This window comes from Hyla sarda, chromosome 6 (genome assembly GCF_029499605.1).
Source record: "Hyla sarda isolate aHylSar1 chromosome 6, aHylSar1.hap1, whole genome shotgun sequence".
NCBI classification, from domain to species: domain Eukaryota; kingdom Metazoa; phylum Chordata; class Amphibia; order Anura; family Hylidae; genus Hyla; species Hyla sarda.
This window is the reverse complement of record NC_079194.1, coordinates 23,503,406-23,529,332: the sequence shown is the minus strand read 5'-3', so window position 1 is coordinate 23,529,332 and position 25,927 is coordinate 23,503,406. Positions and strand designations below refer to the sequence as shown.

Here is a 25,927-nt window from a genome sequence, read left to right as displayed (position 1 = left end):
ACCTTTTTTGGCTGTGAAATAAAACCAGTGCTGCCTAAAGGGGGGCTCTAACTATGTGCTGCCTAATATGGGGGAATCTATGTGCTGCCTATAGGGGATCTAAATATGTGCTGCCTAATATTGGGGAATCTATGTGCTGCCTAAAGGGAGGCTCTAACTATGTGCTGCCTAATATGGGGGAATCTATGTGCTGCCTAAAGGGGGGCTCTATGTGCTGCCTAAAGGGGGGCTCTATTTATGGGCTGCCTAACATGGGGGAATCTATGTGCTGCCTAAAGGGGGGATCTAACTATGTGATGCCTAAAGGGAGGCTCTATGTGCTGCCTAAAGGGGGCTAAAGCACGTTATTCCAAACCATTTAGGAATAATAGGTGATTTATGCCCTTTATGGATTAAAACGAGACTCTGCATCAACTATGTAATTTCCCATGGGAGTTTTGCCCTGGATCCCCCTCCGGCACGCCACAGTCCAGGTTTTAGTCCCCTTAAAACAACTTTTAAATCACTATTGTGGCCAGAAAGAGTCCCTGTGGGTTTTAAAATTCGCCTGCCCATTGAAGTCAATGGCGGTTTGCCCGGTTCGCCGGTTCGCAAACATTTGCGGAAGTTCGCGTTCGCCGTTCTCCGTTCTCGAACAGAAAATTTTATGTTCGCGACATCACTATTTGAGACCACTGACCTAAACTCTCTTAATATAAGAGCAGGGTTCTGGGTTTCAGAACGGGGGGGGGAAGGGGGTGACGGAGAGAACGAGGTAGCGCCGCATGGCACTAACTTATAGTTCATCTACACAGGGTGCCTCCAGCTGTTTCACTACTACAACTCCCAGCATGCCCTGACAGCCAATAGATGTCAGGGCAAGCTGGGAGTTGTAGTGGTGAAACAGCTGGAGGCACCCTGTATAGATGAAGTAAGGGCGGAAGTCGGCCCCAGCAGGCATCAGTGACGTGGTGCCTGCTGGGCAGTGAGCACACTACCAGGCAGACAAAAAGTTTTTTTTAATATAGTAAAAAAAAAATTTTTAATTCAGGGAGGGGGTTAGGGATAGATGTGCAATAGGCAGGGACAGAAAAAAAATATATATATATCATGGTGAAAGCTACCCTTTAAAGGAAAACTGTCAGCCTGTTTACCCACATGAAACCCAATACACTGGATTATAGTGGGGGTGACCAGGAGTCCAATGAGGAGTTACTTACTTTAACCCTTTAACGACGCAGGACGTATATTTACGTCCTGCGCCGGCTCCCGCGATATGAAGCGGGATCGCGCCGCGATCCCGCATCATATCGCGTGGGTCCCGGCGCTAATCAACGGCCGGGACCCGCGGCTAATACCACACATCGCCGATCGCGGCGATGTGCGGTATTAACCCTTTAGAAGCGGCGGTCAAAGCTGACCGCCGCTTCTAAAGTGAAACTGAAAGTATCCCGGCTGCTCAGTCGGGCTGTTCGGGACCGCCGCGGTGAAATCGCGGCATCCTGAACAGCTGATCGGACACCGGGAGGGCTCTTACCTGCCTCCTCGGTGTCCGATCGACGAATGACTGCTCCGTGCCTGAGATCCAGGCAGGAGCAGTCAAGCGCCGATAATGCTGATCACAGGCGTGTTAATACACACCTGTGATCAGGATGAGAGATCAGTGTGTGCAGTGTTATAGGTCCCTATGGGACCTATAACACTGCAAAAAAAAAGTAAAAAAAAAGTGTTAATAAAGGTCATTTAACCCCTTCCCTAATAAAAGTTTGAATCACCCCCCTTTTCCCATAAGAAAAATAAAACAGTGTAAAAAAAATTAAAAATAAACATATGTGGTATTGCCGCGTGCGTAAATGTCCGAACTATAAAAATATATCATTAATTAAGCCGTACGGTCAATGGCGTACGCGCAAAAAAATTCCAAAGTCCAAAAAAGGGTATTTTGGTAACTTTTTATAACATTAAAAAATGAATAAAAAGTGATCAAAAAGTCAGATCAAAACAAAAATCATACCAATAAAAACTTCAGATCACGGCGCAAAAAATGAGTCCTCATAACGCCCTGTACGTGGAAAAATAAAAAAAGTTACAGGGGTCAGAAGATGACATTTTTAAACGTATAAATTTTCCTGCATGTAGTTATGATTTTTTCCAGAAGTGCGACAAAATCAAACCTATATAAGTAGGGTATCATTTTAACCGTATGGACCTACAGAATAATGATAAGGTGTAATTTTTACCGAAATATGCACTGCATAGAAACGGAAGCCCCCAAAAGTTACAAAATGGCGTTTTTTTTTCGATTTTGTCGCACAATGATTTTTTTTCCGTTTCGCCGTGCATTTTTGGGTAAAATGACTAATGTCACTGCAAAGTAGAATTGGCGACGCAAAAAATAAGCCATAATATGGATTTTTAGGTGGAAAATTGAAAGGGTTATGATTTTTTAAAGGTAAGGAGGAAAAAACGAAAGTGCAAAAACGGAAAAACCTTAAGGGGTTAAAGGGATATTCCAAGAAAAAACTATTTTTTTTTTATATCAGAAAGTTAAACAGATTTGTAAATGACTTCTATAAAAAAAAAATCTTAATCCTTCCAAAAATTATCAGCTGCTGAAGCTGAGTTCTTTTCTGTCTGGCAACAGTGCTCTCTGCTGACATCTCTGCTTGTCTCTGGAACTGCACAGAGTAGAAGAGGATTGCTATGGGGATTTGCTTCTACTCTGGACAGTTCCCGAGACACGTGTCATCAGAGAGCACTTAGACAGAAAAGAACAACTCAACTTCAGAAGCTCATAAGTACTGAAAGGATTAAGATTTTTTTATAGAAGTAATTTACAAATATGTTTAACTTTCTGGATCCAGTTGATATATATAAATAAAAGTTTTTTTTTTCCTGGATAACCCCTTTAAATATGTCCAGTAGGTCCTGAGATATGTCCCCCAGAAGATGCTAAATTCAGTGAATTGTGCACAAGGGGCGGGGCTTCACCAGCTCAACTTACATATTCCTTGTCTGTGACTCCACATCCTAGTGAAGCGGAGTCACGAAGCCCCGTCCCCCTGTACAGCCCCACCCCCTGCAACCGATTCACTGAATTTAGCAGAGGATCTTCTGGGGGACATATCTCAGGACCTACTGGACATATTTAAGTAAGTGATATTTAAGTGACCCATCGTTGGCCTCCTGATCACCCACACTATAGTCCAGTGTATTAGGTTTAGTGTGGGTGAACAGACTGACAGTTTTCCTTTAACATGTACAATGGGGGAGATTTATCAAGACCTGTGTAGAGGAAAAGGGGTGCAGTTGCCCATAGCAACCAGATTCCTTCTTTCATTTTTAAAGAGTCCTGTCTAAAATGAAAAAAGCTATCTGATTGGTTGCTATGGGCAACTGCAGCGCTCCCCTCAATGTGTGTGTATATATACTGTTCTCAGGCTTCCGGGGCATTGGGGGAGATTTATCAAAACCTGTCCAGAGAGAAAGTTGCCCAGTTACCCATAGCAACCAATCAGATCGCTTCTTTCATTTTTAACAAGACCTTTGCAAAATGAAAGAAGCAATCTGATTGGTTGCTAGGGGCAACTGGGCCACTTTTCCTTTGCACGGTTTTTATAAATCTCCCCCATTGTCTTCTATGAGACATATCAATATTTGAGGTCCACGAAGAATGGCATGGCTGTACATTAGCCGCCTTTTGTTATTTTAGAAGGTGTAAGCGAATGTGAAATTTTAAGATGAGGGTGTGTTTGGCCCCGAAGCAGAAAATGCAAATGCTCCAAAAGGAATTCATGATCTGCCTGTGAATACAAATCAGCACAGAAGGCAAGAAGTATCCCACAGGGCTCCTGGGCTCCCGCCGAGCGGATATGTATAGGATCTGCCTTCCAGTACATGCACAAGAGACATCCGCTAAATTAATGTACTCCCGCGCCATAGAGCTTATTGTTAGGTAACAATGCGAGCTGGATCTTGGAGGAATCCGAGTCATCGCGAACACTCCAGGAAGGAGGATCGTAGCTGTTTACAATTCCCGATTATTTCCCGTCGAGCACATTTTCACAGAAAGAATCGAGTTTACATATATGATAATGCCGGGAAAGCAAAAATTATATTTTTAGGCATTTCTTGCATATTTGAAGGACGAATAAACCTGCCCACTTATTCCATATGAAAAAAAGCTATTGTAGCGGAGAGTTTTTATAAGCTATAAACATGTCTGTGTCCTTACCAAGCAGGATCTCCTGTAAAATAATTAAATGATGGACATTCTTGGACGGCCTCATGATGTTTATGAAAACACTGTGAAATACAAGAACATCATGAGGTTAATGTAACCGGTCCTATATATATATTACCCTATATAATTGTACCATAAAACAACCAGAAAGAGTAATCATTGAGTGTTCCACAAGTAACCAGAATAGATCCAACACCATGGATCAATGAAATAAAAGAGATCGGAACAGATCCAACACCATGGATCTACAAAACAAAAGAAACAAGAATAGATCCAACACCATGGATCTACCAAACAAAAGAAACAAGAAGAGATCCAACACCATGGATCAACCAAACAAAAGAAACAAGAATAGATCCAACACCATGGATCAACCAAACAAAAGAAACCAGAATAGATCCAACACCATGGATCAACCAAACAAAAGAAACAAGAAGAGATCCAACACCATGGATCAACCAAACAAAAGAAACAAGAATAGATCCAACACCATGGATCAACCAAACAAAAAAAACAAGAATAGATCCAACACCATGGATCTACCCAACAAAAGAAACAAGAAGAGATCCAACACCATGGATCAACCAAACAAAAGAAACAAGAATAGATCCAACACCATGGATCAACCAAACAAAAGAAACCAGAATAGATCCAACACCATGGATCAACCAAACAAAAGAAACCGGAAGAGATCCAACACCATGGATCTACCAAACAAAAGAAACCGGAAGAGATCCAACACCATGGATCTACCAGAGAAAAGAAACCGGAAGAGATCCGACACCATGGATCTACCAAACAAAAGAAATCAGAAGAGATCCAACACCATGGATCTATCCAACAAAATAAATCAGAAGAGATCCAACACCATGGATCAACCAAACAAAAGAAACCAGAATAGATCTAACACCATGGATCTACCAAAAAAAAGAAACCGGAAGAGATACAACACCATGGATCTACAAAACAAAAGAAACCGGAAGAGATCCAACACCATGGATCTATCCAACAAAAGAAATCAGAAGAGATCTAACACCATGGATCAACCAAACAAAAGAAACCAGAATAGACCCAACACCATGGATCAACCAAACAAAAGAAACCAGAATAGATCTAACACCATGGATCAATGAAATAAAAGAGATCGGAACAGATCCAACACCATGGATCTACCAAACAAAAGAAACAAGAAGAGATCCAACACCATGGATCAACCAAACAAAAGAAACAAGAATAGATCCAACACCATGGTTCAACCAAACAAAAGAAACCAGAAGAGATCCAACACCATGGATCTACCAAAGAAAAGAAACTGGAAGAGATCCAACACCATGGATCTACCAAACAAAAGAAACCGGAAGAGATCCAACACCATGGATCTATCCAACAAAAGAAACTGGAAGAGATCCAACACCATGGATCTATCCAACAAAAGAAATCAGAAGAGATCTAACACCATGGATCAACCAAACAAAAGAAACAAGAAGAGATCCAACACCATGGATCAACCAAACAAAATAAACAAGAATAGATCCAACACCATGGATCAACCAAACAAAAGAAACCAGAAGAGATCCAACACCATGGATGTACCAAAGAAAAGAAACCGGAAGAGATCCAACACCATGGATCTACCAAACAAAAGAAACCGGAAGAGATCCAACACCATGGATCTATACAACAAAAGAAATCAGAAGAGATCCAACACCATGGATCAACCAAACAAAAGAAACCAGAATAGACCCAACACCATGGATCAACCAAACAAAAGAAACCAGAATAGATCCAACACCATGGATCTATGAAACAAAACAAGAAACTAGAACAGATTCAACACCATGGGTCAGTGACAGGATCTGACCATTTATTGGGTTTGGGGACCTCCTGAATCTCCTTCTACATTCTGTCAAACAACTCTTGTGGTGGCTTTAGGTCCCATTGAAATTAGTGGGCTTAGCTGCTTATTTGTATGCCTGGGCTTAAAGGGGTTATCCTCCATAAGGTGATTTTAGTACATACCTGGCAGACAGTAATGGACATGCTTAGGAAAGATCTACGCTTGCCTTGGGCTAAATGGCTATGCTGTGAGATTACCATAATGCTGTGGCTAGCTTTCTGTGAACTTGTATTTCCTGTTTTCTTGTTTGCCTACAAATCCCATGATACCATTTTCCTCCCTCCCACACATCAGCTACCCCACCCATTGAAACATAAATGAGCTGCAGACCTGTGTTCTTCAATCAGGATGCCTACAGCTGTTGCATTACTTGCATATTGCTCTCTCCACCCATTGAAGCAGACAGGCTCCCTGTCATCAGCTGACTAGTGAGTCAGGTCTCAACCGCATTGCAAGCTGGGAAAAATTCCGAGACAGCAGTCATTTTTTATGCTGTTAAAAATAAATATCGGGGTGAAAATCACATAAGAATTGTGAGAAAACCGTCACACACAGGTACAGACACTATATTATGGACTACACTAACTTTACAGCCCCTGTAGCATAGTCAAATAAAAAAAATTCCCGGAATACCCCTTTAAGGGATATGGCCTAGGACGTACACCAGCTAATTTGGGGTCCAATGCAGTAGTGAGTAAAATGGGCAGTGGAGATCCCTTAGAGCCCAATGAAAGGAAGGGAACACCAACACACTATTGTAGGGGATTTGTTCCTCTTTGCATTTGTGCTGTGTTGACCCCAAAGTGTCTTCATCCCCCTATTCTGTGATCAGGATTTTTTTCTCCTTATGCCAAGTTAAAGGGGTATTCCGAGCAAAAACATTTTATCCCCTATCCAAAGGATAGGGGATAAGATGTCTGATGGCGGGGGGCCCATTGCTGAGACCCCCGCGATCTACCTGCAGCACCCGCATTCTATGCGGTTGCTGAATCTCCAGTTTTGGAAACCTCCGGGTTTCCGGGACTGGGGACGTGACGTCACCCCACGCCCCCTCCATTCATGTCTATGGGAGGGGCCGTGATGGCGTGCCGGAGGTTTTTAAAACTGGAGATTCAGCACCTGCACAGAATGCGGGTGCTGCAGGGAGATCGCAGAGCACCCGCATAGAATGCGGGTGCTGCAGGGAGATCGCGGGGGTCTCAGCAACGGGCCCCCCATGATCAGACGCCTTATCCTCTATCCTTTGGATAGGGGATAAAATGTTGTTGCCCAGAATACCGTATATCAGCACTGCGGTATATATTTCATCTTTGCGAACTCATAACAAGGCAATGGCCTTCCATCCAACTCCTCTGCATAAGGCGTAAGAATAAAGGCTTTTTTATGACTGTCTACGGTATGCCTGCCATTTGCAAAGTACACACTACAAATAATAAATTGCCATCTATAGCTTTACCGAAGAAAATAACCAACCGGCAAAGAGTATGACATTTTTTTGGATTACTCCTTCTATTAATGTCATCGACTCCATTAAGGATCTCATGCATCGATTTTGGAACAATACAAATGCTGTTAATCTTCACGTTGCATTAGATTTCATCCTCGCTAAACACAATAATATAGGGAAAAAAATAAAAGATAATGTTTTTGAAATAGCCATAAACACAAAGACATAGCCGCAATTAGGTGGAGCGTGCAACATGGATTGAATATTTTGTGTCACTTTCATCCGGCCTGATCCCCGGCAGCCGCTACCTCCTCTGAGCAGAAGGAGAATTCTCATCCGTGCCCTGACACTCGGGATAATTGGGCCCTGTCAGGATGAGGAGGACGATCCACAGTTTGCCTGGTCACCCTTGTGAGTGATAATGGAGCGGCACTGACAAGGAGGAATACATGATGGAGCAGCTTCATCTCAGGTTTAACATTAGGTCCAGTGACACTAGAGTAGGGGAGTGGAGGATGGGCCTTCTGGAGACTGTCGGGCTGCTTTACTAAATATGTGCAAATTTACGTGACGCCGAATGTGGCTGTGATGACAACAAACAAGAACATAGCGACATCCATAGCTTTATGGTTACAATCTGCACGATATCATAATCAAAATGACAAACAGGATACCAGAAATGGTGAAATAAGTTCCCAAAAAACTATATATTATTACTCATTTCATTTATACACCAGCTGTTTTGTTTGTCTGGGATATTATTGCCAACCTGCACGCTGCAAACAGATTTGTAGGGCGATGTAGGGGCCTTAGAGAGTATATTGTACATCTGTAGATTAGATGTGGTGCAGTGAGAAATGTTGTGTCTGACCGGAATATTTTTGGTGTTTATGGGTTAAATGTTTTTTTTTATAATGCATGAAGACTATTCTCCTTCTAGGCGGGGACTGGAGACAGTTGGGGGTGAAAACCTCCCAGTACTCTGCACGGTGCCGTGATCACCAGGGTAGAAGATTCCATCAACTGGAACTGGACCTGGTTCTCTGGTGCAGACGAGGCTAGATTATCTGCCTACACTGTCTGTCATTGTGTTTTATCAAGTCCCCATCTTGCGTGTTCCCAAGTCCTCACTGTTTCCAAGTCCCCATCTTGTGTGTTCTTATCAAGTCCCCATCTTGTGTGTTCCCAAGTCCTCATTGTTAGTGTTGAGCGGCATAGGCCATATTCGAATTCGCGAATATTCGCGAATATATGGACGAATATTCGTCATATATTCGCGAATATTCGCATATTCGTTATATTCTCGTTTTATTTTCGCATATGCGAAACTTCGCATATGCGAAAGTAACATATGTGAAAATTCGCATATGCGAAAATTAGCATGTGCGAATTTTCGTATATGCGAATTTTCGCACGCCAGTCTCACACAGTAGTATTAGAGCCTTCTTTACACCACACAAGCTGGAAGCAGAGAGGGGTGATCACTGTGATGTGTACTGTGAAGAAAAAAACAAAAAAAAAAACGAATATTCGTAATTACGAATATATAGCGCTATATTCGCGAAATTCACGAATTCGCGAATATGCGATATTCGCGAATAATATTCGAATTGCGAATATTCGCGAGCAACACTACTCATTGTTTCCACGTCCCCATCTTGTGTGTTCTCATCAAGTCCCCATCTTGTGTGTGTTCTCATCAAGTCGCCATCTTGTATGCTTTGAAGTCCCCATCTTGTGTGTTCTTATCAAGTCCCCATCTTGTGTGTTCTTATCAAGTCCCCATCTTGTGTGTTCCCAAGTCCTCATTGTTTCCACGTCCCCATCTTGTGTGTTCTCATCAAGTCCCCATCTTGTGTGTTCCCAAGTCCTCATTGTTTCCACGTCCCCATCTTGTGTGTTCTCATCAAGTCCCCATCTTGTGTGTGTTCTCATCAAGTCGCCATCTTGTATGCTTTGAAGTCCACATCTTGTGTGTTCCCAAGTCCCCATTTTGTGTGTGTTCTCATCAAGTCCTCATCTTGTGTGTTTCTAAGTTCCCATTGTGTGTGTTTTCATCATGTCCCTATCTTGTGTGTTCTTAAGCCCCCTCTTATGTGTTCCCAAATCCTATCCTGTGTGTTCTCAAGTACCCATCTTGTGTGTTCCCAAGTCCCCATGGTTTGTGTTTTCATCATGTTCCCATCTTGTGTGTTTTTATGTCCCCATCTTGTGTGCTCACATGTACCCATCTTGTGTGTTCCCAAACACATGTTGTGTGCTCACATGTACCCATCTTGTGTGTTCCCAAACACATCTTGTGTGCTCACATGTACCCATCTTGTGTGTTCCCAAACACATCTTGTGTGCTCACATGTACCCATCTTGTGTGTTCTAATCAAGCCTCCATTTTGTGTGTTCACAAGTCCCCATCTTGTGTGTTCTTAAGTCCTCATCTTAAGTGTTACAAGGGCTCATCCTTTTCAAGTCCCCATCTTGCATGTTCTCATCTAGTCCCCATCTTGTATGTTCTTATCTGGTCCTTATCTTGTGTTTTCTCATCTGGTCCCTATCTTGTGTGTTCTTATGTTCCCGTCTTGTGTGTTCTCATCTAGTCCCTATCTTGTGTGTTCTCATCTAGTCCCCATCTTGTATGTTCTCATCTAGTCCCTATCTTGTGTGTTCTCATCTAGTCCCCGTCTTGTATGTTCTCATCTAGTCCCTATCTTGTTTGTTCTCATCTGGTCCCTATCTTGTTTGTTCTCATCTGGTCCCTATCTTGTATGTTCTCATCTAGTCCCTATCTTGTGTGTTCTCATCTGGTCCCCATCTTGTATGTTCTCGTCTAGTCCCTATCTTGTTTGTTCTCATCTAGTCCCCATCTTGTATGTTCTCATCTAGTCCCCATCTTGTATGTTCTCATCTAGTCCCTATCTTGTGTGTTCTCATCTAGTCCCTATCTTGTATGTTCTCGTCTAGTCCCTATCTTGTTTGTTCTCATCTAGTCCCTATCTTGTGTGTTCTCATCTAGGCCCCATCTTGTATGTTGTCAACTAGTCCCCAATCATGTATGTTGTCATCTAGTCCCCATCTTGTATGTTGTCATCTAGTCCCTCTCTTGTATGTTCTCTTCTAGTCCCTATCTTATGTGTTCTCATCTAGTCCCCATCTTGTATGTTCTCATCTAGTCCCTATCTTGTGTGTTCTCATCTAGTCCCTATCTTGTATGTTCTCGTCTAGTCCCTATCTTGTATGTTCTCATCTAGTCCTTATCTTGTGTGTTCTCATCTAGTCCCTATCTTGTATGTTCTCATCTAGTCCTTATCTTGTGTGTTCTCATCTAGTCCCTATCTTGTATGTTCTCGTCTAGTCCCTATCTTGTGTGTTCTCCTCTAGTCCCTATCATGTATTTTTTACATTCCTGTCTTGTGTTCTCATCTAGTCCCTATCTTGTGTGTTCTCATCTAGTCCCTATCTTGTGTGTTCTCATCTGGTCCCTATCTTGTGTGTTCTCATCTATTCCCCATCTTGTATGTTGTCATCTAGTCCCCATCATGTATGTTGTCATCTAGTCCCCATCTTGTATGTTCTCATCTAGTCCCTATCTTGTGTGTTCTCATCTAGTCCCCATCTTGTATGTTCTCATCTAGTCCCTATCGTGTGTATTTGTTACGTTGCGGTCTTGTGTGTTCTCATCTAGTCCCTATCTTGTGTGTTCTCATCTAGTCCCTATCTTGTATGTTCTCGTCTAGTCCCTATCTTGTATGTTCTCATCTAGTCCTTATCTTGTGTGTTCTCATCTAGTCCCTATCTTGTATGTTCTCATCTAGTCCTTATCTTGTGTGTTCTCATCTAGTCCCTATCTTGTATGTTCTCGTCTAGTCCCTATCTTGTGTGTTCTCCTCTAGTCCCTATCATGTATTTTTTACATTCCTGTCTTGTGTTCTCATCTAGTCCCTATCTTGTGTGTTCTCATCTAGTCCCTATCTTGTGTGTTCTCATCTGGTCCCTATCTTGTGTGTTCTCATCTATTCCCCATCTTGTATGTTGTCATCTAGTCCCCATCATGTATGTTGTCATCTAGTCCCCATCTTGTATGTTCTCATCTAGTCCCTATCTTGTGTGTTCTCATCTAGTCCCCATCTTGTATGTTCTCATCTAGTCCCTATCGTGTGTATTTGTTACGTTCCGGTCTTGTGTGTTCTCTCGTTTCCATCTAGTGTGTTCTCGTGTTTCGGTCTTGTTCACACGTCCCGGTCTTATGTGTTCTCATCTAGTCCCTATCGTGTGTATTTGTTACGTTCCCGTCTTGTGTGTTCTCTCGTTTCCATCTAGTGTGTTCTCATGTTTCGGTTCACACGTCCCGGTCTTATGAGTTCGCACGTCCCCGTCTCGCAGACGATGCCGTTTCTACTCTGCAGTCAGTAAGCTCTGGATGGGGATCTATCCGCCAGGTCCCATAAACAGATTTCTCTAAGTTTGCGCGACATGAAGATTGCGGATTATAAATTATCCAGCATTTATAATCATGAAAACATCTGTTGTGGGAGAATGGCGGCGTCTCAGGCCAGCTCAGGGCTCCAGGACACAGTGTGAGGGGACGGCTCCAATCCGCACCTGTCTGCTCCCATATTCCAAGTGATTTTTATGATCTTTGACATCAGCCTTCACCACAGATGATCTATCTGCGCGGCTGCCGAGCCGACTATTTCTCGGGCTGACTGCTGCTGACTCAAACTTTGTCTCCTGTTCGTTGGAGAGACATGAGCTGAGCTCTCAGGATTTTTGTCATTTTCCTATAGTTTCATATAATGGGGATCTCATATGATAGCCGAGCGCAACTCACCGGAGGATAGTGCTGCAATCTGGTTTAGGACGCGCATTGCAGTAAAACTTTCATTAAAATGACATTTAACAGACAGACATAGAATGTCATTATAGAAGGAGATGTAACAGGCCGGGTGTCTACTACATGCGGAGAGCGGACGTTATGGCCGACATTTATCATTGTCTTTAGACTGTTTTCTGTGTCAAGAAAAGGCGCAAAAAAGACGCAAGCAGGGTTTATTTGCACCTTTTTGCACCTTTTGGTTTACACGTTTCTGCTGATTTTGAGTTGTAATCCACTGATTTTGACAATACACGATATGGAAGGGTTTTATGACCTGCGTCTTTTTTGTGAAAAGGCTCAAAAAAGGCGCAAAAAAAAACCCACGCAAGCAGGGTTTATTTGCGCCTTTTGGTTTACACATTTCTGTTGATTTTAAGTTGCAATCAACTGATTTTGGCAATATACATGATATAGTTGGGTTTTATGAACTGCGCCTTTTTGTGAAAAGGCTCAAAAAAGGTGCAAAAAAGACACAAGCAGGGCTTATTTGCACCTTTTTGTGCCTTTTGGTTTACACATTTCTGCTGATTTTGAGTTGTAATCCACTGATTTTGGCAATACACATGATATAGTTGGGTTTTATGAACTGCGTCTTTTTGTGAAAAGGCTCAAAATAGGCACAAAAAAGATGCAAGCATGGTTTCTTTGCGCCTTTTGGTTTACACATTTCTGCTGATTTTGAGTTGCAATGCACTCATTTTGGCAATACACATGATATGGAAGAGTTTTATGAACTGCGTTGTTTTGTGAAAAGGCTCAAAAAAGGTGCAAAGCCACTGAAAAGTCTCTAAAACTAAACCAGCCCAGACTTAGCTTACCTTTTTGCTGTATGTGAAGAGAGAAATGTCAGACAGTGTGGCCTGCACAACATTTATCAAAAGCTCTGTGACCATTTAAAGGGTACTTCCGTGGAAAACCTTTTTTTTTTTTTTATCAACTGGTGCCAGAAAGTTAACCAGATTTGTAAATCACTTCTATTAAAAAAATCTCAATCCTTCCAGTACTTTTTAGGAGCTGTCTACTAAAGAGAAATCCAAAAAAGAAATGCATTTCCTGGGATGTCCTGGCCACAGTGCTCTCTGCTGACCTCTGCTGTCCATTTTAGGAACTGTCCAGAGCAGCATATGTTTGCTATGGGGATTTTCTCCTACTCTGGACACTTCCTAAAAAGGACAGCAGAGGTCAGCAGAGAGCACTGTGGTCATGACATTAGAGGAAATGCATTTCTTTTTTGGATTTCTCTTCAGTATACAGCCCCTAAAAAGTACTGGAAGGATTAAGACTTTTGAATAGAAGTGATTTACAAATCTGTTTAACTTTCTGGCACCAGTTGATTTAAAAAAAAAAAAAAAAAGTTTTTCACGGGAGTACCCCTTTAATAAATGTGGTGCTCCTACACATTACCAGCACACAAAAAAAAAGTGTAGAAAAATGCTTCACTTACACCTACAATGATAAATGCCGGCCTATGGCCGGCATTTATCATTGTAGGTGTAAGTAAAGCATTTTTGTACACCTTTTTTTTGTGCGCTGGTAATGTGTAGGAGCACCAAATTTTTGGCGCCTTTTCACAAAAAGGCGCAGTTGATAAAAACTTTCCATATTGTGTGTATTGCCAAAATCAGTGGATTGCAACTCAAAATCAGCAGAAATGTGTAAACCAAAAGGCGCAAAAAAGGCGCAAATAAACCCTGCTTTTCTAGATACAAAAAAAATGTCTAAAGACAATGATAAATGGCGGCCAATATGTGCAGATTGTTTACTGCAGAAATTGTGCACTAGAAGCAGTGGCGTTGCTAGGGTTGGTGTCACCCGGTGCGGTAGAAAATGGTGTCACCCCCATACCTCCCCCCTCCCCCCAGTAAGTTTTTAGCTTGTTGTGACAGACACCACTGTTGTAGGGCATTGTGAGAAATTCCAGTATAATAATCAGATATACCAGTTGCCACAGAATGGGAAAGTGTTAAAGAAGTTTTCACCATTGAAATATACAGCTCCCAGAATTACTTAAAGGGGTACTCCACTGGAAAACATTTACTTTTATATCAACTGGTGCCAGAAAGTTAAACAGATTTTTAAATTACTTCAATTTAAAATCTTAATACTTACAGTACTTATAAGCTGGTGTATGCTCCACAGGAAGTTGCGTAGTTCTTTCCAATCTGACCACAGTGCTATTTGCTGACACCTCTGTCCATGTCAGGAACTGTCCAGAGCAGGATAGGTTTGCTATGGGGATTTGCTCCTACTATGGACAGTTCTTGACATGGACAGAGGTGTCAGCACAGAGCACTGTGGTCAGACAGAAAATAAATTAAAAAAGAAAATAACTTCCTGTGAATCGCTTATACAGCAGCTAATAAGTACTGGAAGGATTAAGATTTTTAAATAGAAGTAATTTACAAATCTGTTTAACTTTGTAGCACCAGTTGATTAAAAAAAATGTTTTCCAGTAGAGTACCCCTTTATGCAGTGGTGAGGTTATGCTGGGAGTTGTAGTTTCACTGACCATAACTGTAGAACTGACAAGCGACTACAGCTCTGATAGGACATAGTGAGGAGAATACACAATGATATCAGTGACTACAGGTGACGTCTTCTCTATAGTGAGGAGAATACACAATGATATCTGACTACAGGTGACGTCTTCTCTATAGTGAGGAGAATACACAATGATATCAGTGACTACAGGTGACGTCTTCTCTATAGTGAGGAGAATACTCAATCATATCAGTGACTACAGGTGACGTCTTCTCTATAGTGAGGAGAATACTTAATGATATCAGTGACTACAGGTGACGTCTTCTCTATAGTGAGGAGAATACTCAATCATATCAGTGACTACAGGTGACGTCTTCTCTATAGTGAGGAGAATACTCAATGATATCAGTGACTACAGGTGACGTCTTCTCTACAGTCTTCCCTTATCTAATTCAGATGGTACATACCGCCTGGTCCAGCTAAAACTTCTGTCTGTAGAATGTGACGCCCAGACGTCTCCTCACTATGTCAGTGCATTCTCATCCTCTATATGAAAACAATTATTATTATAAACCTGCCAGACACTGTATCCTCTAAATATAATACTACTATACACTATACTCTTTGATTATAAACCTTCCATACACCATACCCACTGAATATAATACTACCACACACTGTACATTCTGAATATAATACCAACACATACTGTACATTCTGAATATAAATCTGCCACATACTGTACCCCTGAATATAAATCTGCCACATACTGTACCCCTGAATATAATACTACCACACACTGTACATTCTGAATATACACACACCGTATCCACTGAATATAATACTACCACATACTGTACCGTCTGAATATAATACTACCACACACTGTACATTCTGAATATAATACCAACACATACTGTACACTCTGAATATAAATCTGCCACATACTGTACCCCTGAATATAATACTATCACATACTGTACCCTCTGAATATAATACTACCATATACTGTACCCTCTGAATATAAATCTGCCACATACTGTACCCCTGAATATAATACTATCACATACTGTACCCCTGAATATAATACTATCACATACTGTACACTCTGAATATAATACCAACACATACTGTACACTCTGAATATATTACTACCACCCACTGCGTCCTCTGAATATAATACTTAGAGATGAGCAAACTACAGTAAATTCAACTCGTCACAAACTTCTCGGCTCGGCAGTTGATGGCTTTTCCTGCATAAATTAGTTCAGCTTTCAGGTGCTCCCGTGGGCTGGAAAAGGTGGATATTGTCCTAGGAGAATCTTTCCTATGAATGTATCCACCTTTTCCAGCCCACAGGAGCACCTGAAGGCTGAATTAATTTACGCAGGATAAGTCATCAACTGCTGAGCTGACAAGTTCGTGACGAATCGAATTTACTGTAAGTTCGCTCATCTCTAATAATACTACCACAAACTGCGCCCTCTGAATATAATACTACCACCCACTATACCCTCCGAATATAACACTACCACAAACTGCGCCCTCTGAATATAACGTTGCCATACAGTGCACCCTCTGAATATAATACCACAACCGCAGTAACACCCCTTAACATCCGTTAGCTGATGCTATTACCACGGGAGGGGGGTATTGGTGGTGTTGCTAGTGGATGATCGGGGTGCTACTACTGGGGGGGGGGGGTGTTGCTGAAGGATGATGAGGGTGCTAATGGCCATCCCCCCTGGCAGTATCACCCCCATCATCCATCGGCAGGATCATCCTCCTGGCAGGAGCACCGCCATCATCCACCATCAGGATCTGCTGATGGAGGTGCCGCTGGGTAGGTAGCAGTTTCCCCACATTAGGTAGCATCTTTTCCCCACATTAGGCAGCATAGATTCCCCACATTTGGTACCAGTTTCCCCACATTAGGTAGGTACCAGTTACCCCACATTAGGTAGCAATTTCCCCATATTAGGGAGCACAGATTCCCCACATTAGGTATCAGTTTCCCCACATTCGGTAGCACAGATTCCCCACATTAGCTAGCATAGACCCCCCACATTAGGTAGCATAGACTCCGCACATTAGGTATCATAGACTCCGCACATTAGGTATCATAGACTCCGCACATTAGGTAGCATAGACTCCCCACATTAGGTAGCATAGACTCCCCACATTAGGCCGCAGGTTCCCTTGCAGGTTCCCCACAATGCGTCAAAGTCTCCCCACACACGCACACACACACAAAAAAAAAAAAACACATACAACACAACACAGAGAGACACACACACAAACACACACAGTCAGAGAGACACACACTCACAGACAGACACAGAGTCACACAGTCACACACACACAGAGTCACACAGAGTCACACACACACACACAGTCACACAAACACACAGTCGCACACAGAGTCACACAAATACAGAGTCACACACACACTCAGAGAGTCACACAAACACACACAGTCACACACACAGAGTCACACACACACAGTCACACACACAGAGTCACACACACAAACATAGATAGAGACAGACATACACACTCACCCATCCAGCTCAGCGATCCTTCTCACCGGGCGCAATGCGAGTGACGTAACTGACGTCCCCCTGCGCGGCCATGCGGTATGACGTCAGGCCGGCGCAGACGTGGGAGCGGAGGCCGGGCACAGTACTGGTGAAGGTGAGATGGGGGGGGGCGTGATGACGGACGGGCACACTGAAAGGGGGGGGGGGGGGTTGCTAATGGACGGGCGCACCGCACACACAGCACAGGGGGGTGTGCTGACGGATGGGAGGCCGGTCGGGCACATAGAGGGGTGTCAGTGTAGCTGGGGAGGGGGTGTGGGTGCTGCGGAGCGTCTTGGTGTCACCCCATTAGCTTGGTGTCACCCGGTGCGGGCCGCACCCCCCGCACCCGGGTCGCAACGCCACTGCTAGAAGGCTGAAAACAGACATGGGGGGGGGGGGGGGGAGATTTATCAAAACCTGTGGAGAGGCAAAGTTGCCCAGTTGCCCATAGCAACCAATCAGATCGCTTCTTTCATTTTTAACAAGGCTTCTGCAAAGTGAAAGCAGCGATCTGATTGGTTGCTATGGGCAACTGGGCAACTTTTCCTCTGGACAGGTTTTGATAAATCTCCCCCCATAGAGTTTATTTTTTTTTATTTTTTTTTAAGTGGTTGAAAAATGCCCCAAGCTTTCGAGTTCAGAACGCTGTGGTGCCGGCCTGAAGATCACGGGGGTTGGTCCCAGTGGTGGGACCCCCATGATCTGACATCTTATCCCCTATTCTTGAGATAGGGGATTAGATGTCTAGATGCAGAGTACCCCTTTAAATGGAGGCAAGGGCGGCCGAGCACTGCTGTGTAGGCAAATTCTGTGAAAGCACCAAAGCAATGAATTATCTCTATGATAACTTTATTCTCAGAATTGTGGGGAAATCCTAGAATTTGGGCTCTCAGCGATCATAAAGTGTAGGTATATCCTAGTCATAGGCCATCACTTCATGGGACCAAAATATTCCTTAAATCTCAGGGTGTAGTTATGGGGGTGACAATGTTCACCCAGGGCTTATTGCATTGAGGCATGTTAAAGGGGTTCTCCGGTGCTTACACATCTTTTCCCCTATCCAAAGGATAGGGGATAAGATGCCTGATCGCGGGAGTCCCACCGCTGGGGACCACCGGGATCTTGCACGCGGCACCCCGTTTGTAATCAGTCCCCGGAGCGTGGGTCTGATTACCGACAACCACAAGGCCGGCGGCGTGTGACGTCACGCCTCCGCCCCCGTGTGATGTCACACTCTGCCCCTCAATGCAAGCCTATGGTAGGGGGCGTGACAGCTATCACGCCCCCTCCCATAGGCTTGCATTGAGGGGCAGAGCGTGACGTCACACAGGGGCGGAGGCGTGACATCACACCCTGCCGGCCCTGTGGTCGCCGGTAATCAGACCCAGAGTGAACACGCTCCGGGGACTGATTACAATTGGGGTGCCGCGTGCAAGATCCCGGGGGTCCCCAGCGGCGGGACTCCCGCGATCAGGCATCTTATCCCCTATCCTTTGGATAGGGGAAAAGATGTGTAAGCACCGGAGAACCCCTTTAAAGGGATATTCCAGTATCATAAAATTGTATTTAAATAAGACTATCACCCCAAAACATATAACTTAATAAAAAAGCATTATCACAAATTGTACTGGATGCAGCATGCTTCACCCCTGGCAGGAAGTTGTGTAGTCCTGTCATGTTGGGCAGGGAATAGTGCAGCCCTGAACTATCCATAAAAACTTTTCCTGCCTACTTGTGTATCCCCCCTAGACAGCGGATCTACAACTGGACGACGGTCATCTCAAGTTAAGGAGATCAGGGGTCACAGAGGTCAGGGAAACAGCCAGAATACAAAGGAGATACAGGCACAGAACATAACGAAGCCAGGGTAATATATAACAGCATGTAGGCATGCAAAGTGGTAGCAAACAGATATCAGGAAGATATATAATGGCAGGTATATAGAGTACTGACAAACAGGTTTCCAGAAAGATATAGTGGTAGATTCACCAAGAATGGTGAATGAAAAGGTAACTGAAGTCAGGACAATATACAGTTTAGGATACACAGATTAAGGATTAAGCAAGACTGTACACAAAAAATAAACACATCAGACTAGGGGCAAAGCAAAAGAAGCAATGGATCGGGACCTATACAGTGGTAAAGCACAAAACACAAACAGGTCAAAATACAGGTATAAGTTCAAACAAGGAAAAGCAGAAATACTGCACACAAGGCTAGGAGCAAAGCTAAAGCAACGCATAAGGACCTATACCAAGGTGCAGTACATAATGCAAACAGATCAGAATACAAGTCAAGATACAGGTTCAGGTAACAGATACAAACTAGACAGGATAAAACCGACCATAAGTACAGACAGATCGCAAGACAGACAGGATAAGACTAAAAACTAGATAAATGGGTCAGAACTAAAAAGCCATGGCAAAATTTCGCACATATTCCACTGTGTGAACATAGCCTTAAAGGGGTACTCCCCTGGAAAAACAATTTTTTGTTTTAATCACCTGGTACCAGAAAGTTAAACAGATTTGTAAATGACATCTATTTAAAAATCTTAATCCTTCCAGTACTTATCAGCTGCTGTATGCTCCACAGGAAGTTCTTTTCTGTTTGTATTTCCTTTCTGTCTGACCACGGTGCTCTCTGCTGACACCTCTGTTCATTGTAGGAACTGTCCAGAGCAGGATAGGTTTGCTATGGGGATTTGGACAGTTCCTAAAATGGACAGAGGTGTCAGCAGAGAGCACTGTGCTCAGACAGAAAGGAAATTAAAAAAAAAATAAAGAACTTCCTCTGGAACATACAGCAGCTGATAAGTACTGGAAGGATTAACATTGTTAAATAGATGCAATTTACAAATCTGTTTAACTTTTGGGCACTAGTTGATTTAAAAAAAATGTTTTCCAGTGGCGTACCCCATTAAACTGATGGGTCCGATTTCTATGTATACATATATGCTCGGCCCAGTGAACATGTAAAGCAGTGTTTCTCAACCAGGGTGCCTCCAGCTGTTGCAAAACTACAACCCCCAGCATGCCTGGACAGCCGAAGGCTGTCCAGGCATGCTGGGGGTTGTAGTTTTGCAACAGCTGGAGGCACGCTGATTGGTAAAACTTCTTTACATGTTCACTGGTCCGAGCATATGAAGCCCTTTGTCTACATCTGGCCCCCACCCCACATCACGTTGCCGACATCACATATTTATCCTCATTGGCATGAAAAGCTGTTTGCATGACTTTTTTTATCCCAATTTTACCCCAATTTGATCCCAAAAAGTCAGGCGTAGGGCGAGGGTTCTACAGGTGATTTTGTGAAAGAGTTTGGCTAGAACTTTTTATAAAGTTGTTGAAGAAAATTAGAATTAAATTAGAAATTGCAAAACAGATTCGGCTCGTTCACACCTGAAAAATTTGGTGCTAGAATTTGGAAGACTACAAACTTGTTCCAGACATGTGAATGCCGCTGACGCCGTAGCGCGGGCAATGATTTTTTTTTTTACATAGCGTCTTCAAATGAATGGGACAGAGAAAATCCACTACACATGAAGTTACCCTAAGGCCGCATTCACACGCCGAAAATTTCGTGCAGACTTCCGCTTGTAATGTCTGCACGGAATTTCCGCTGCAGCGGAGTCCCATTGAATTCAACGGGATTCTGCTGCTCTGTGCACAATTTCCGTGCCAGATGTTTTCAGCACGGAAATTCCTTTTTCTGTGTCCGCACGGAAACCGTCTATGAGACGGTCCTATAGATTCTGCCGGTGCCTCGCACTGTACGGAATGTCCACATGGAGACTTTCCATGTTGGACATTCTGCCATGTGAACATAGCCTTAAAGGGGTACTCCGGTGGAAAACTTTTTTTTTTTTTAAATCAACTGGTGCCAGAAAGTTAAAACAGATTTGTAAATTACTTTTATTAAAAATCTTAATCCTTCTAGTACTTATTAGCTGCTGAATACTACAGCGGATATTATTTTCTTTCTGACATCACGAGCACAGTGCTCTCTGCTGACATCTCTGTCCATTTTAAGAACTGTCCAGAATAGGAGAAAATCCCCATAGCAAACATATGCTGCTCTGGGCAGTTCCTAAAAGGGACAGAGATGTCAGCAGAGAGCACTGTGCTCGTGATGTCAGCTGAGAGCGCTGTGTTCCAAAAAGAAAAGAATTTCCTCTGTAGTATTCAGCAGCTAGTAAGTACTGGAAGGATTAAGATTTACAAATTTGTTTAACTTTCTGGCACCAGTTGGTTTAAAAAAAAAAAAAAAAAAAAAAATTAAAAGTTTTCCACCGCAGTACCCCTTTATTTAAAGTTAATGGGCAATAAATGTATGCGGAATTCTGTGCAGAAAACACATGCAGAATTCCGTGTGGAATTTCCGTCGGATGAACCCGGCCTCACGCCAGGTTCACACAGCAGAATTTCTGCTGCAGAAATTCAATTGAAGTGAATGGACCATAAATTCATGTGGAATTCAGTGCAGAAATTCTGCCGTGTGAATCCAGCCTAAGGCCCCATTCACGCGGCAGAATTTCTGCACTGAATTCTGCATGAATTTATAGCCAATACCCTTCAATAGGAACAGGAAATTCTGAAATGTGCGACAATACGTTTTCGAGCAGAATCCGTAGAAATACATGTCCATGCCTTCTGCGGACTCCAGAATCGGATGATTCTGTATTTCTGCGGATTCTGCTCGAAAACGTATTGTCGCACATTTCCGAGGGCTCTCAGTGTCAGCTGGAACATTCAAACGGGCAAAATGTCTACCCATGTTTTCTGGGTTGAAATTCCGCATATTTTCAACCTTGTGGACATGGCCTAAGGCCTCATTCACAGGGCGGAATTTCTGAGGTGAAAATTCCCTTTCAGCAGGGTCCCATTGTTTTCAGTGGGATTCTGCTGCACCGCACGCACAGAGGAATTTCTGAGTTGGAAACATTTGCTGTGGAAATTCTGATTCCGGCCTCCACAGAAAGAAATGAACATGTTCATTTTTTCTGCATAATCTGCTTGGAAATGCATTTCCCTGAATGGAGACAGCGCAATTCCTAGCGGTCCTAGCGCCGGCATGTTCTGCCAACGTCCCTATTTTCTTCATTTCCGCCATGTCAACATGGCCTTACTGCTGCACAATGCTGTGTTTTAACAATGACTGGTTAGGTGTAGCCCATCCTTTTGATTGCCATGCTCTTATGGTGTGAATTTGCACCTTAAAGGGGTACTCCACTGGAAAACATTTTTAAATCAACTGGTGCCAAAAAGTTAAACAGATTTGTAAATGACTTCTATTAAAAAAAATCTTAATCCTTGCAGTACTTATTAGCTCCTGTATGCTCCACAGGAAGTTCTTTTCTTTTTTACTTTCCTTTCTGTCTGACCACAGTGCTCTCTGCTGTCCATTTTAGGAACTGTCCAGAGCAGGATAGGTTTTCTATTGGGATTTGCTCCTGCTCTGGACAGTTCCTAAAATGGACAGAGGTGTCAGCAGAGAGCACTGTGGTCAGACAGAAAGGAAATTCAAAAAGAAAAGAGCTTCCTGTGGATCATAACAGCAGCTGATAAGTACTGGAAGGATTAAGATTTTTTAACAGAAGTAATTTACAAATCTGTTTAACTTTCTGGCACCAGTTGATTTAAAACATTTTTTTTTCCAGTGGAGTACCCCTTTAAGGGTAGGGTCTTACGTAGCGCATCCGCAGCATATTTCACGCTGCTGATGCGCCAACTGCAGTCACAAGAGCGAGCTCCCAGCTGCGGCCGGGTATTGTGTCATCTCATAGTGTGGGATGAAAACAGTGCCTGCTCGTAGCAGCTGCGCAGTGGATAATTTGCTGTTATGAGCAGACACACAGGGCTACCCTGCCACAGCAGGGAGATCACTCTTGTGACTGCAGTCAACACATCCGCAGTGAGAAACATGCTGAGGATGTGCTACGTGAGACCCTACCCTTAGGCTATATTCACACAGCAAAAATAATGTCACAAATTTCACAAATGATGGGGGTGTTTTGCCTTCCTCTGGATCAACACAGTAGGGTTCTAGTTTGAACTCGAGGGACTCTTGTCATATGTCAACCTTACAAATTATTTTACTATGTTACTATGTTTTCTATAATATTATTTTATATATTTGAAAAGGTTTACAAAGATGTTTAAGCTTTTATTTTTCTGACCCACTGTATCTAAAAACATTTACTCCTCTTTCCAATCTCGTTCCTTCTTACTGCCTCTAATAAAGCAGATCAGTCATGCCGCCCCTGAAGAGATTCTACGGTTATACCGATCTCCAGGACACACGTCAGTAAATGTCAGGCAGCTGTCTTGATTCTTAAGGCTTAATCCAAGAAGGTGTCAGAATGTAACTCAATAATGTTCTGACCAAATGAATCTTACGTTTATCTGATATCTTTGTTTACTATCTTATTTTGTTTATTTACATGCTGTATGTTTATCCTGTAATATACTACCAGGGGTGTAATTATGGGTTTTAGACACTTTTTAGACTGGGTCCAACAAAGTGCCAAACTTTTGGCAAAAAATTTTGGTTTAATGTAAGCCAACTAACATTTGGTCTATACTTAGACTAGACAGTCTACAAATTGGACTAGATTACAGCCAGCTTTATTAATCAGCCCGATACCCTTTATCATGGCCTTCATGTTATGAATCAGTGCCATGGCAACCATATCTGTTAGTCTATTGCTATTGACCTCAGCTATAATCCCCTGATGATGCCGGCACCACTTGGGGGAAACACGCTGGGATGTTTTGCTTGTATATGATTCAGTTGATCTCTTCTGTAGACAATACTGCAAAGTTTTCCAAACAGTCTGTCTTTAGCTGTTGCAAAACTACAACTCCCAGTAAATTCCATCAATTTGTTCATTTCTAGCAGCACTTATAGCCGGATACATACACATAAATAGATATACAGTTAAAACTCTTTGAGAAGACCATCTTCTACGGTCTATCTAAACAAAATGGCCACTATGCATGATGTATATTAGACTGAAAATCTGTTACTTGAATACAGAAAGACTTCCACCTCCTAGATTCCTGAAATTCTCAAACTTTATTAACCACATCACCGGTAGGGTCAATGCAATTTGGATGGTAATGTCCTTAATCATGGCTGGTTAGGAGTTCCCAAATAGTTCACAAAAGGGACAAATATTGTGGGCATCCACATATAAGAATATTCAATATAAGTGTGGGCAGCGCAAGCAGGGCTCTGTACACTGAGGACAAGCAAGGTGCTGTGTACACAGGGGACAAGCAGGGCTCTGTACACTGAGGACAAGCAGGGCTCTGTACACTGAGGACAAGCAGGGCTCTGTACACTGAGGACAAGCAGGACTCTGTACACTGAGGACAAGCAGGGCTCTGTACACTGAGGACAAGCAGGGCTCTGCACACTGAGGACAAGCAGGGCTCTGTACACTGAGGACAAGCAGGGCTCTGTACACTGAGGACAAGCAGGGCTCTGTACACTGAGGGCAAGCAGGGCTCTGGGCACTGAGGACAAGCGGGGCTCTGTACACTGAGGACAAGCGGGGCTCTGTACACTGAGGACAAGCAGGGCTCTGTACACTGAGGACAAACGGGGCTCTGTACACTGAGGACAAGCAGGGCTCTGTAAACAGGACAAGCAGGGCTCTGTACACTGAGGACAAGCAGGGCTCTGTGCACTGAGGATAATCAGGGCCCTGTACACTGAGGACAAGCGGGGCTCTGTACACGGAGGACAAGCAGAGCTCTGTACACTGAGGACAAGCAGGGCTCTGTACACTGAGGACAAGCAGGGCTCTGTAAGCTAAGGACAAGCAGGGCTCTGGGCACTGAGGCTCTTTGATGTGCCCCTGGCTCACATAGCAGGTTCATTGACAAGCCTTGAGCCTGCGCAGAGCCCTGCTTTCCCCGCACACACTCTGTCTCTGCACAGACACACAGGAAATAGCTGCAGGGGGCAAGACAGCATTTTTTTACACAAACATGTACACATTTTTTAACTAACGTATGTTACAAAAAATACATATAATGTTATTTATTGTCTACATTATATAAAAAGTTTGTGCAAATGACAGGTACACATTAAACAAAATCTGGTCTAGATAAGGGGGTGCTCTTCTCAGAGAGGTGGTCTTTTGGAGAGGTTCACCATATTATATGATTATAATGATTTGACTTAGCACTACCTGACCCATGCCCCGTGCATGTCTAGAATGTAGGGCATACCGGGATACCGATGCTGAATTTTTGTGTGCCGCCTCAATAGCATTCACCTTGAGGACCTTGAGCGGCATCTGAAAACTGCTGAAATGAAAAGTGAAGAAAACAAGTAAAAAAAAAGTTAATAAATAATTAAATCAACTCTAAAAACTTAATTAAAAAACACAATTCTAAAGCCTTGAAATGCTCATTTT

At 43.1% G+C, this 25,927-nt stretch overlaps 1 long non-coding RNA gene across 2 annotated transcripts in view; it reads right to left on the bottom strand.

The window, feature by feature from the left end:
• Nucleotides 1-25,927, bottom strand: part of LOC130275401 (uncharacterized) — a 90,457-nt gene that overhangs the window by 45,536 nt on the left and 18,994 nt on the right. The window contains exon 2 of one of the 2 annotated variants that reach the window (XR_008844764.1): nt 25,700-25,817. This is a non-coding gene — a long non-coding RNA (uncharacterized LOC130275401). The remainder of the gene's footprint in view (nt 1-25,699; nt 25,818-25,927) is intronic. The other variant, XR_008844765.1, reaches the window with a different exon arrangement.